Source organism: Piliocolobus tephrosceles, chromosome 18 (assembly GCF_002776525.5).
Source record: "Piliocolobus tephrosceles isolate RC106 chromosome 18, ASM277652v3, whole genome shotgun sequence".
Classification (NCBI taxonomy): domain Eukaryota; kingdom Metazoa; phylum Chordata; class Mammalia; order Primates; family Cercopithecidae; genus Piliocolobus; species Piliocolobus tephrosceles.
Window position 1 is genome coordinate 65951631 of NC_045451.1, and position 13786 is coordinate 65965416.

Sequence of the window (13786 nt, forward strand, 5' to 3'; positions counted from 1 at the left end):
AGAATCAGAAAGACTAAGTAACTGTCCTTAAATCAAATAGCAGGTAAGTAGAAAAACCTTGTATTAAAACCAAGTTTCTGATTTAAAGTCAAGCAGTGTTTTCCTATGCCATGATTCCTGTATACTGACCTTATTTTTTAAGAAATGAAGACATTTTACCTATGTGTTTTCTATTTTCCATATATATACACATATGTATACCTATATCTATAATTACCTTTTATAGAAGTTTGACATTTAAGCAAGTCAATCCCAGAACCCTCTAAACAAAGTAAGATATTTAACACGTCAAATAACATTAAATATTTATTTTCAGACTCATGCACTATATAAATACTCTATAAATAATAAAAATGCTGTTTTTATTTTCCATATATAAATTGCTTCTAAGTTGTCATATAACAAAAATAGAAGCCTTGAACCTAATTTGATAATATAGCTACCTCAATAATTTCCTCTGTTTGAAATTTGCAGTGGCATGCCTTTCTGAAATGTGGCACTAAGAACAGTGCCCCTATTTCTCCATTTGATCTGGATGATTGCGTGAAGGAACATCAAAAGCTGCCTGGAACGTCATTGGAGAAGACATAGTGTCATCACTGCCTGAGGAGTTCCTGAGCACAAATGTTATGGGCCCTCTCTTACTCCTTCCTGAACTGTGACTCTTTATCCATCTACGAGTCACGTCTGCAAGCAAACAGCCAGGCAAGAAAGACTGTTCCTAAAGTCCTCAGTGCACATCCAGGTTGGTGTTGCTCTGGGTGGGTTGCATGCTCCTGCTTTCTGTCCTGTGTTTTGGAGAACTGTACATCATCCCCTAGCCTAACCATGGTAGGAATTATCTGCCTAAGGACAGACAGACCCTCCTGCTTATTGATATACATGCTATGGTAATTGAATTATTGAGATTTCACCATAAAGAAGTGAGTCAACCCGGGCATGGATGGTGGCTGGAGCCTGTAATATTCTGGAAGCTGAAGCAGGAGGGTTTCTTGAGCCCAGGAGTTCAATATCAGTTTGGGCAACATAGCAAGACCCACCTCAAAAAAAAAAAAAAAAAAAAAAAAAAAAGGAAGTGGGACAAGATCACTCTCAGTATCTAAAGAGTGACAGTCCTGCAGAGCTGCCAATGACCAGAAAGGTGTGTTCTTCAAACCAGGGCTAGGCTTGAGGGGAAACACCCCTGCGTAAGCAGCAGAGTTAGAATCTTCTCTTGGTTTATACTTAATGGGAAAACTATGAGATAAAAAGAAAGATGATCGTTTGCTCATTCATTTATACCACATGTACAGAGCACTTGTATGTGCCAAGAGGAGATGCACAAGGAGATGGAGAATAAAGAATCAGGCAAGTCACCTGCCTGTTGTGCCTGCCCTTAAGAAGTTAGATCCAGAGGCCAGGTGCGGTGGCTCAAGCCTGTAATCCCAGCACTTTGGGAGGCTGAGACGGGCGGATCACGAGGTCAGGAGATCGAGACCACCCTGGCTAACACGGTGAAACCTCGTCTCTACTAAAAATACAAAAACTAGCCGGGCGAGGTAGCGGGTGCCTGTAGTCCCAGCTACTCGGGAGGCTGAGGCAGGAGAATGGCGTAAATCCGGGAGGCGGAGCTTGCAGTGAGCTGAGATCTGGCCACTGCACTCCAGCCTGGGCGACAGAGTGAGACTCCGCCTCAAAAAAAAAAAAAAAAAAAAAAAAAAAAAAAAGGTTAGATCCGAACTTCTCAACCCAACCACACAATCAACTGCCTGGAGAGCTTTTAAAAATTCTTATGCTTAGAACACTCTCCTAGAGATTTTTATTTGACCAGCCTAGGTGCGTCCCAGAGCTTCCCAGGTGCACCCAGCACTGATAATCCCCGAGCCGAAGCACAGATGGCAATGGGGTGAGCTGGAACAGGAACTGAGAAGTAAAATATATTTGAGATCAGATAAAAATCCTAACCCTTTAAATGGTATGCCAATTTTCTTTGGGTTTTCCCTTCGTGTTTAATAAAAGTCAACCTCAGCTATGCTTAGAGAAACTAAGGAAAAAACATGTCTAACCATGCTCAGAGCACCATCTTTTTAATAGACTAACAGGATAAGAGTGCAATTTTGTTACATGAATATATTGATTAGTGGTGAAGTTTGGGCTTTGAGTGTAGCCATCACCTGAATAGTACATTGTACCCATTAAGTAATTTCTTATCCTGCACCCACTTCCTGCCTTCCCACCCTTGTGAGTCTCCAATATCTATTACGTCACTCCTTGTGTCCATGCATACACATTATTTAGCTCTGATTTGTAAGTGAGAACATGTGGTATTTGATTTTCTGTTTCTGAGTTGTTTAACTTGATAATGGCCTCTAGTTCCATTCATGTTGCTGCAAAAGACATGATTTCATTCATTTTTATGGTTGAGTATACATATGTGTGTGTGTGTGTGTGTGTATATATATATATATACACCATATTTTCTTTATGCAATCATCTGTTGATGGATACTTAGGTTGATTCCATATATTTGCTATTGTGAAGAGTGCTGCAATAAACATATGAATGCAGGTAACTTTTTGTTATAATGATTTATTTTCCTTTAGGTACATACCCAGTAGTGGGATTGCTAGAACTAATGGTAGTTTTAGTTTTAGTTCTTTGAGAAATCAGGAGCCTGGCACACCTTCATCCTGTTCTGGTGGTGGCAGTGGTCATTAAAAGAAGATAACGTCAAGTAGAAGATAAACTTCATGGGCTCAAGTTAGGACCCAGATCAAATACATCTGCTCACCTTAGAAAGTCTCTTTTCATTTCTTTAATAGGCTCCTTCCTCTCGAGGACATCTTTATTGTTTAAAGGCACTAAAGACCATTTCTTTATAAGGTACATGACCAAAGGACTCTCTTTCACCCTCAGTAGCTTCTCTGTCCCCATCCCATACTCCAGCACTCAAAAATGGAGCCCCATGCTCGGCCCAGTGGTGCTAAGCGACTATCGGTTGAAGAGGGTTTCTTTACTGGAACACAGCTTTAGCCACTCCCAGTGCAGGTTTCCTAGGAGGACTCAGACCCAGAGCAAGACAATCACTTTCTTCCCAAAAGAATTGAACCATCTTCCTCTCCAACCCGCTTTGCTCTCTGCCCTTCAATCACAGCACTCTGACACTTTAGTGTCCTTATTTATATTAAAGTCCTGCCCACTACCTAGCAGAGTACATAGTTCACAGAAGATAGGCAGCGAATGCTTGTGAAATAAATGAATCAAATTAAAAGAAGTGTTTATCCTCCATACTGCCCACCTATTTATGGCCTTAACTGATACCTTTAGCCCCATTCCCACCAAGGCTGCTGTTTTCTCTTTTCCCAGGCCAGGTGCATGTGACTGAGAGATTCATGGGGAGAGACCTGCCCCTGTCTAAGGCAGGTACATGGAGGGGTGGTCATACCGGTTCTTTCTACTCATGGCCAACAGCTCTACTCAACTAGCACTGTCCTATAGGCACAACAAAGAATGGCAAGATAAGAGAAGCTTTACATGTTGTCCTTCTTGACGTAAGTTATTTTTAGAGTAAAATAACTATTAATTATTAACTTGTATAGCATGACCTGATCGGGTAGGTGGTGAAATAATCTACTCTGAAGCATGAGTCAGATTGCAATTAAGGCTATAGGGAACTTTATTCTAAATTCCCTGTTTGGAGAGTGATTAAAATCTCATCTACGGTATGGCAATAAACACATAATTTCATTTTTTATTCCCCCCAAAATGCAAAAATAAAATGGGAAGGCAGGAATAAGTGTACAAGAATGTTGGAAATAAATTCCAGGGAGATAAAAATTAATAACTTCTTTCAGGCAACACAAGATGTGGTTTCCATAGAGCCCTCCCATCTAAATGCCAAACAAACTCATCATACTTGTCCATAATAGAGATATTACATTCATAACTTCATTGTATTTGTTGAGTGCCACAGCAACACTTCTCTAAGTTTGAGGAAAAAAAAATATATAGCCAGGTACGGTGTCTCATGCCTATAATAGCAACAATTTGGGAAGGTGAGGTGGGAGGATCCCTTGAGCCCAGGACTTCCAGACCAGTCTGGTCACTGAGTGAAACCCCATCTCTTAAAAAGAAAAAGTAAAATTTAGCCAGGCATGATGGCACGTGGCTGTAGTCCCTGCTACTCAGGAGACTGAAGTAAGAGGACTGATTGAGACTAGGAGGTTGAGGCTGCAGTAAGCTGTGATTGCACCACAGCACTCCAGCCTGGGTGACAAAGTAAGACCTCATCTCAAAAAGAAAATAAAAGAAATACAATTTTTTAAAGGAATTGAGAGAAGTCATTTTACTTTTGTCTGCTCATTGCAGCAAATCCATCAGCTGTGACTATTTGGAATATGGAACAGCATTTTAGTCACAGGTTAAAGACAGACAGTTCTAGTTTGGCATTTACTTGTATAAAGATGTTCCTTGCTGAAAAGTGCATGTGATACATGTGGCACAGAGTAGGTCTTCTACAAATGTTAGCCCCCTTGCCTTTTCTTACATTCATCTCATCTGCCCAGTAAAGGTCATTAGTGAGAGTAAGAGGCTAAACCTCCAAGGATGCTGAGGATGATGATGTGGAACAAGATTTTAAAAGAGGCACAGCAGTTATATTAACTTACTCAAAGTCACATAGCAAGTCAGTGCTTTTGAAGAAAACTCCAACCCTCTCCTAATGCCTAGCTCGTGACTACACAGTTGTTTCACCAACAAGGTTTGTGGCTTCTTCCTAAGAACATTCAAGACCAAAGATAATGGTCAAAGAATAGTATCCAAGAATATATGTGTCTGGCTCTGACATAAGACCACAGGATGGTAATGTAGGTCTTAACACCTCACAATACAAATTGACCCTACCTAAGTAGTTAAGTATTTAAAAAAATAATGCACTATACCCTCACCAGAAAATCATCATTCAGGGCCACCAAGTGTACTTACATGTTCATCCTCATACCTAAACGTATTCAGCTCTTAAATATAGACGAGATCAAAATTATTCAGATCAGCAAGATGGCCATCTGCTTTCAAGCATGCAGCTGCTAGCCTTTAAACAGCAACTTTCCATGATTCATAACTTATTCATCTCAGGATGCACTCAGACATCTGCCTTATCATCAGCCTAGCTTACTGTAGCATTTTGCTTTAAAGTTTTAATGTCTGCACAGGTAACATTGTGATCCAGTAAATCAGTCTTTTTCCACAGAAAGAATCAACTGTTTAGCTCCCAACTGATGGTCCAATGTTGAGATCGTCCACATGCAAATGTATGTAAACTGTACATTATTAGTCATTCCTCTTTAAAACAACAATAACATCAGTAATAGCTTCCATTTAGCCTACTGTGGGCTAGGCGTTTCATCTTTATTTTCACTACCACTCTGTAAAACAGATATTATCATCGTTCTTTTTCAAATAGGCATATCAGCAAGCTTGGATAATTTACCCAATGCCACTAAATGTGAACGTGACAGAACTTAGTTGTTTGAACCTTGACCTATCTGTCCCCTGACCCAAGCTTCTGCAACAACCAACTTTGCTTCATATTTGAATTGCTATGGAATAACTGAAATATTCTGATCAGTTTTATGGAGAAGGAGAGACTATAATTAGCCAAATTCCACTGATTTTCACCTCAAGAAAGCTCATGCATGTGGCACTTAGTTAATAAAAATGCTTCAAAAACTGCAAGGCATGGCGTGAATTTATTAGGTCTTCTTAATCTTCCAGACAACTTTTGGCAGTCCTGGCTGTCTATTCTTTTACTCTCCATCCCTGACAGCAGCATCCAGGAGTACGTGAAGAACCTAGGAACTGTGCAAGGAAGAGTCCATTTCTCTGCAGGAGAGAAAAGCATCTTATATCCTCTAACACTAAAGAAAAGGTGCTGGACATACAGAAGACTCTTTCTAAAGAGACCAGTTTTATTTAGTGCCCATATTTTTTTTGTCCCTAACTCTATTATGCAAATTGTTTGTTGCCTCCTATTTAATAACTGTGTTGTATACAGAATAAAAAAAGTGGCCCAACTTTCAAATCCTGGTTCTGCAACCTAAAATAGGTCAGGCATTTAAAGCTTCACTTTTATCATCTGAAAGGAAAAATATAAATAATGGCACCTTTTGCTCTATGTCTTTTTAAAAAATGATATATAAAAGACAACTGAGTGACATGAAAAAATGATAAGAGTACACTGGGTAAATAGTCACATCAAAAAATAATATGCATGTCAGGATAAGATTTTTATTACAAAAAGAGAAAGATATATTCATACAGACAAAGGATAGGAAATTATATTCAACATATCAATAATGATTAGTTGAATGATACTGTGAGTGATTTTTGTCTTTTAATTTGGTTAGTTACGCTTTCTAAAATTTCTGAAACTGTAACAACAAAAATTTTCAAATGATGAAATATAATTCAATTTTAAATGGTAATAGGAAATCAGAAAATCTAGTAATTAGAGAAGAAAGACATGTAGGCACTCAGTAGCCAACTTAACCCACCTTTAAAACTCTATGCAGTTGATTTAAAAAGCAAGATTTAAAAAAAAAAAACCCAGTGTTGAATATAATGCAAAAGGTAGTTTAAAAGTAAAAACAAAGGAAAATGCTACAATGTTGATTCCTGTTATTCACAGTAGTTATTTCCTATAAAGTTACTGCAAACACTTAGTTAGATCATATGAAACCATTGTTCTTAGGAAAAATACAGGGTTAGTTTCCTGTGAGCCTCTATCACATTTTTTACAATTGAGCAGTAAATACACAACCTTGTTTAATGTGTGTTTCTGTTTAAAGATACTGTACTTAACATATGCTGTTGATTCATTAACACTGATTTCACAACCAATAGTACTATAACTCACGACTGAATCAAGCTGACCTAACACATGTATTTTCTCCATAAGACACATCACAACCTTCTTGTGCTTGGAAACACTATAGAGCACTTCAGCACCACATTCAAGAGTCATTTTAAACAGTGAAACCGCTAACAAAAAGCACAAAAATATGAAACACATGGCACTAATAGAACACATAAGAACATTTGTTCACAGTATCAGAGCTGGAACGAAGAGAGACTGTTCAACCTTAGCTGGGAATCTGTTAGGTGGCTCAATTTTTTTGCCGATCTGCACATGTCCCACAATAACAGCAAAAGTGCTGCACTGATTTGGGGGTTACAAATAAATTTTAGGGGTAGGCAAATTTGCAAATATGATATTCACAAATTATGAGGATCCACAATATCATTCAAACACTAATCAAAAGAAAGCTGCTCCTAGTCAACATAGTACTAGAAGTCCTAGCCCGAATAGTCAGGCAAGAGAAAGAAATAAAAGACATCAAATAGGAGGAAAGTAAGTCAGACTCTCTCTGTTTGCAGACAATATGATTCTATCCCTATAAAATCCCATAGTCTCTGCCCAAATGCTTCTAGTTCTGATAAACAACTTCAGCAAAGTTCAGGATACAAAATGAAAACCAGCAGCATCTCTATACAGTAATAACCTCGAAGTTGAGAGCCAAATTGAGAATGCAATCCCATTCACAATAGACACAAAAAAAGAATAAAATACCTTGGAATACAGCTAGCCAGGGAGGTAAAACATCTCTACAATAAGAATCATAAACACTGCTCAAAGAAATCAAAGGTGATACAAACAAATGGAAAAACATTCCATGCTCAAGAATAGGAGGAACCAATATTGTTAAAATGGCCATATTGCCCAAAGCAATTTACAGATTCAGTGCTACTCCTATCAAACTACCAACGACATTCTTCACAGAATTAGAAAAAACTATTTTAAAACTTATATGGAACCAAAAAATGGTCCTGAATAGCCAAGGTAATCCTCAGCAAAAAGAACAAAGCGGGAGGCATCACATTACTCAACTTCAAACTATACAAGGCTGCAGTAATCAAAGCAGCATGATACTGGTACCAAAATAGACACATAGACCAATGGAATAGAATAGAGAGCCTGGAAATATCACGGCACACCCAGCACCACCACCTGATCTTCAACAAAGTTGACAAGAACAAGCAGTGAGAAAGTACTTCCTATTCAATAAATGGTGCTGTGATAGTTGGCTAGTCATATGTGGAAGATTGAAACTAGACCCTTTCCTTGTGTTATATGAAAAATCAACTCAAAATGGATTAAAGATTTAAATGTAAAACTTAAAACTATAAAAACCCTGGAAAATAACCTAGGAAATACCATTCGGGACATAGGCCCTGGCAAAGATTTCATGAGAAAGATGCCAAAAGCAATTGCAAAAAAAAAAAACAAAAACTGACAAGTGGGACCTAATTAAACTAAAGAGCTTCTACACAAGCAAAAGAATCTATCAACATATTAAACAGACAACCTACAGAATGGGAGAAAAATACTTACGAACTATGGATCCAACAAAGGACGAATATCCAGAATCTACAAGGAACTGAAACAAATTCACAAGCAAAAAATAAACAACCCCATTAAAAAGTGGGCAAAGGACATGAACAGACAATTTTCAGAAGAAGACATATATGTAGCCAGTAAGCATATCAAAAAAATGCTGAACATCGCTAATCACTAGAGAAATGAAAATTAAAACACCAATGAGATACCATGTCACAACAATCAGAATGACTATTCTTAAAAAGACAAAAATAACAGTTGTTGGTGAAGTTTTAGAGAAAAGGGAATGCTTATACACTCCTGGTAGGAGTGTAAATTAGTTCAGTCATTGTGGAAAGTAGTTTGGTGATTTCTCAAAGAACTTAAAACAGAATTACCATTCGACCCAGCAATCCTATTGATGGGTATATACCCAAAGAAATATAAATCATTCTACTATAAAGACACATGCAGGTGTATGTTTATTACAGCACTATTCACAGTAGCTAAGTCATGGAATCAACCTAAATGCCCATCAACAGTAGACTGGATAAACAAAACATGATATATATACACCATGGAATACTACACAGCCATAAAAAAGAATGTCATCATGTCCTGTGCAGCAACATGGATGCAGCTGGAGTTGTAGGAGCTGGAACTCCGTAGACGCATGGATGGAGCTAGAGACCATTATCATAAGCAAACTAACACAGAAACAGAAAACCAAATACTGCATGTTCTCAGTTATAAGTGGGAGCTAAACATTGAGTACACACGGACACAAAGAAAGGAACCACAGACACCAGGGCCTACTTGAGGGTAGAGAGTGGGAGGAGGGAGAGTATAAAAAACTGCTTATCAAGTACTAAGATTATTACCTGGATGGTAAAATAATCTGTACACCAAAGCCTCGTGAAATGCAGTTGACCTATGCAACAAACCTGAACATATACTCCTGAACCTAAAATAAAAGTTGAAGAAAAGCACTGGATTTATTATCAGTCTAAATAACCTTCAGAATAAGGTTACTAGGAATAAAAAGGGACACTCTGTAACAATAAAATGGTCAATTCACCAAGAAGACATAACAATCTCAAGTGTACATTCATCTAATGAGAGAGCTTCAAAATATATAAAGCTAAAAGTGGTAAAAAAATGAGGAATGGAAAAATCCTCAATTTTTTCTATAGGCATTAGTACTCCCCTCCTAGTAATTACTAGGCCAAGTAGGCTGAATATCAGTAAGGATATAAAAGAAGTAAACAACACCTTCAACTAACTGTATGAAAATGACATTTATAGAGCATTCCACCTGAAAGAGTAAAATATACATTGTTTTAAAGGGCATATAAAACATTCACCATGACAGACCACACTCTGGCTTATAAACATACCTTACCAAATTTAAAACAACTGAAACAATTGCAAGTCTATTATCTGATCACAATAGAATGAAACTAGAAATCAATAACAAAAATATGCCCAGAGAATTTCCAAATTATTGTAGGCTAAACAATACACTTCTAAATAATCCACAGGACAATAAGTAGGTTTCAAAGGAAATTAGAAAATATTTTGAAATGAATGAAAATGAAAATACAACACCAAAATTTTTAGAATACTCTAAAGCAATGCTTAGCTGGAAATTTATAGCATTAAATGTTTATTTTAGAAAACAGAATGATCTAATACAAACAATATAAGTTTTATCTTAAGTCAAGAAAAACAAGAGCAAAACAAAGTCAAAGCAAGAAGAAAAAAGGAAATAATAAAGAGCAGGAATCAACAAAACTGAAAACAGGAAAAAAAATAAACAAATCAATGAAACCAGAAGATGCATCTTTGAAATGATTTTAAAATCTGATAAAACTGTAGCCAAGCAGACAAGCAAAACCAAATAAAAGACACAAGTTACTAATATCCAGAATGAAAGGGAAATGTCTTTGTCCATTTTCTGCTGCTATAACATAATATCTACAGACTTGGTAATTTACAAAGAACGTAAGATTATTTGGTTTATGGTTCCGGATGCTGGGAACTCCAAAAGCACGGTACTGGCATCTGGTGAGGATCATTCCATGGTGGGAAAGCAGAAGGCAGAAGCAAGCATATGAGACAGAGAGAGATGGAGCCAAACTTATTCTTTTGTCAGGAGCCCACTCCTGCAATAACTAACCCACTCCTACAATAATGGCATTAACCTATTCATGAGGACAGAAACCTCACAACTTAATTACCTGTTACAGGTCCTGCCTCTTAATGTGGTTGTTACAATGGCAATTAAATTTAAACATGAGTTTTGGAGGGACATCCAAACTACCGGACCCCACCCCTAGCCCCTCATAACTCATGTTCTTCTCACAATGCAAAGTATATTCATTTTATCCCAATAGTCCCAAAAGTTTTAACTTATTCCAGCATCAATTCAAAAGTTCAAAGTCCAGAATCTCAACTAAATCAAAGATAGCTGAGATTCATGGTGTGATTTACCCTGAGGCAAATTCCCTTTAGCTGTGAAACTGTGAAATCAAAACAAGTTACCTACTTCTAAAATACAATGGTGGGACATGCATAGGATAGGCACTCCCATTCCAAAAGGGAGAAATAGGCCAGAAAAAAAGGGGTAACTGACCCCCATGTAAGTCCAAAACCCAACAGAAAACAACATTGAATGTTAAAGCTGAAGAATAATATTTTTTGACTCAATGTCCTGAATCCTAGGTACCCTGGGACAAGAGTTGGACCTCAAGGCTTTGGACAACCTTTCCTTCATGGCTTTGGTGGGCTCAGTTCATGCTTCAGCTCTCTTGGGTTGAAGTATTTTGCTTGCATCTTTCCCAGGCTGGCATTTTATGCTGGTAACTCTGCAGTTCTGTGGTCTCAGGGGTGGCCTCACTTCTATGGATCCACTTGGCATTGCCCTACTGAGGAATTCTATGGTAGTTCTACCCATAGGCAAGTTTCTTCCTGGGCACCAAGGCTGATTATTGTTAGGGACGAACCACCCCAACAAAGCTTCTTGGTACTGCTGACACTTCCCCCAAACCTTTCCGTGCTGCCCACCCCTCCCCATTATGCTCTGCACCTCTTCTCTGTGCCACCTACTCTCCCCACTGAGCCCCTTTACATTTCTAAGCTCTTATCTAGGTGCCACAGTGAAGCCAGCAGACTCTACCTATCAGGCCTTGCTGCAATAAGCAAACCCTAATTACAAGCCATCAGCACTGCACAGGGGGATGTCATGGGAAGCATAAACAAACTTCACCTACAGCCTCCTGTAAATTCTACCATAAACGTGGCAAGTTGATGCATGGCAAAATTAACCAGCAAACAACCCCGGGATGTGGCCATACCCAAGAACTCCCCCAAACTCCCCTCCCCAATATCAACCCCTCATTTTGTAAGCTCAGAACTGCTCCTCTGACTATTAAGAGGGCAGCCAGCCGGTTAATAAAGGCTTGCCTGAACTTGGGTCTTCTCTCTCTCTTGTCCTTTCTCTCTTGGCTGACCTTACAATTATGACTTTGTTTGAAATCTAGGTGGAAAAAGGCATGCCTTCACAGCTTTTGTATTCCAGCACTCGCAGAATAAGCATCGTGTAGATGCCACCAAGGCTTACAACTTGTACCTTTTAGAGCAGCAGGTAGAGCTACACCTGAGCCCATTTGGGCCATGGCTGGAGCAGCCAAGGAGAGCTATGCTGAAATGCAGGGAGCAGAGACCCAGGACAACTCTGGGTAGCAAGCCTTTGGAGGGCACCTCATCGCCACCCCCCAAAACCATTCTGCCGTCTTAAAGCTCTGAGCCAGGGATAAGAGGGGAAACCTGGAAGGTCTTTGAAATGCCCTCGTAATCTTTCTCCCATTGTCTGTATGAACAGCACCTGGCTTCCTTCTATCCATTGTAATCTCCTTAGCAAATGATGACTTGGCCACAGCATTCTGCCCTCAGCATTCTCTAACAAACACACTTTCTCACTCTTTATATAGCCAGGCTCTTAATTTTTCAAATTTTTCTGCTCTGCTTCCCTTTTAATTATAAATTCTGTCTTTAAGTCATTCCTTTCCTCTTACGTCTAACTGCATGCCGTTAAAAGTAACCATGCCAGATATACTAATTCATCACTCTCAAACTCTGTATTCTGTAAAGCCCTCAGGTATGGACACAATTCAGTCAACGTCCTTGCTACTTTGTAACAAGGATAGCCTTTACTCCAATTTTCAACCCCTTGTTCTTCATTTTCATCTGAGGCCTTATCCTGTATCATCCATATTTCTACCAACATTCTGGTCACAACCACTTAAATAATTTCTCAGAAATTTCACACTTTTCCTACAGCTCTCTTTTTTTTCTGAGCCCCCACAAGAATCACCTTTAATACTCTGTTCACAGCAATACAGACTTTTCTAGTCTGCTCCTCCAAATTCCCCAAGCTCCTACTCATTACTCAGTTCCAAGGTTGCTTCCAAATTTTCAGGTATTTGTTATAGCAACAGTCCGACTTCTCAGTATCAATTTTCTGTCTTAGTTCATTTTGTGTTGCCATAACAAAATCCAACAGACTTAGTGATTTATACAGAAAAGAAGTTTATTAGGCTCACAATTCTTGATGCCAGGAAGTCCCATGAGTATGGTGCTTACATTTGGCAAGGGTCACCCCATGGTGGAAGGCAAAAGTAAGCATGTGAGACAGAAGGAGTAATGGGGCTCCAATCATCCCTTTGTCAGCAGCTCACTTCTGCAATAACGAATTACTCCACTCGAGGGGAGAATCCTCATGACCTAATCACTTCTTAAAGGTCCACTTCTTAATATTGTTATAATGGCCACTAAATTTCAACATGAGTTTTGGAGGAGACATTCAAATCATAGCAGGGGCTATTACTATAGAACCCACGTACATTAAGTAGAAAATAAGAAAACATTACAAACAACTGTATACATGAAAATTCAACAAATTAAATGAAACAGGCCAATTTACTAAAAAGCTACTGAAGTTCACTCAAGATAAACAAAATAGTCCTATATCTATTAAAGAAATTGAATTTGTGGTAAATGACCTCCCTATGAACAAAACTCTATAACCAGATGGTTTTACTGGTGAAGGAAACATTTAAAGAAGAAATTATACAATCTGTCTTATACGAGCAGAAAAAACTGAAAAATTCACATCATTTTCGAATAGTAGCCCAGTCTGTGCTACTATAACAAAAATACCATAGACTGGATAGCTTAAACTTTAGATATTTATTTTACCTAGTTCTAGAAACTAGGAAGTCCAAGATCAAGGTGCCAGCCAATTCAGTTCCTGGTGTGTGGCTCGCTTCCTAATTTGCATATGAATGCCTTCTTCCTGTATTCCCACATGGC

At 38.5% G+C, this 13786-nt stretch overlaps 1 protein-coding gene across 2 annotated transcripts in view; it reads right to left on the minus strand.

The window, feature by feature from the left end:
* The window catches only part of AKAIN1 (A-kinase anchor inhibitor 1), a 58420-nt gene that overhangs the window by 37553 nt on the left and 7081 nt on the right, over positions 1-13786 (minus strand). The window lies entirely within an intron of this gene.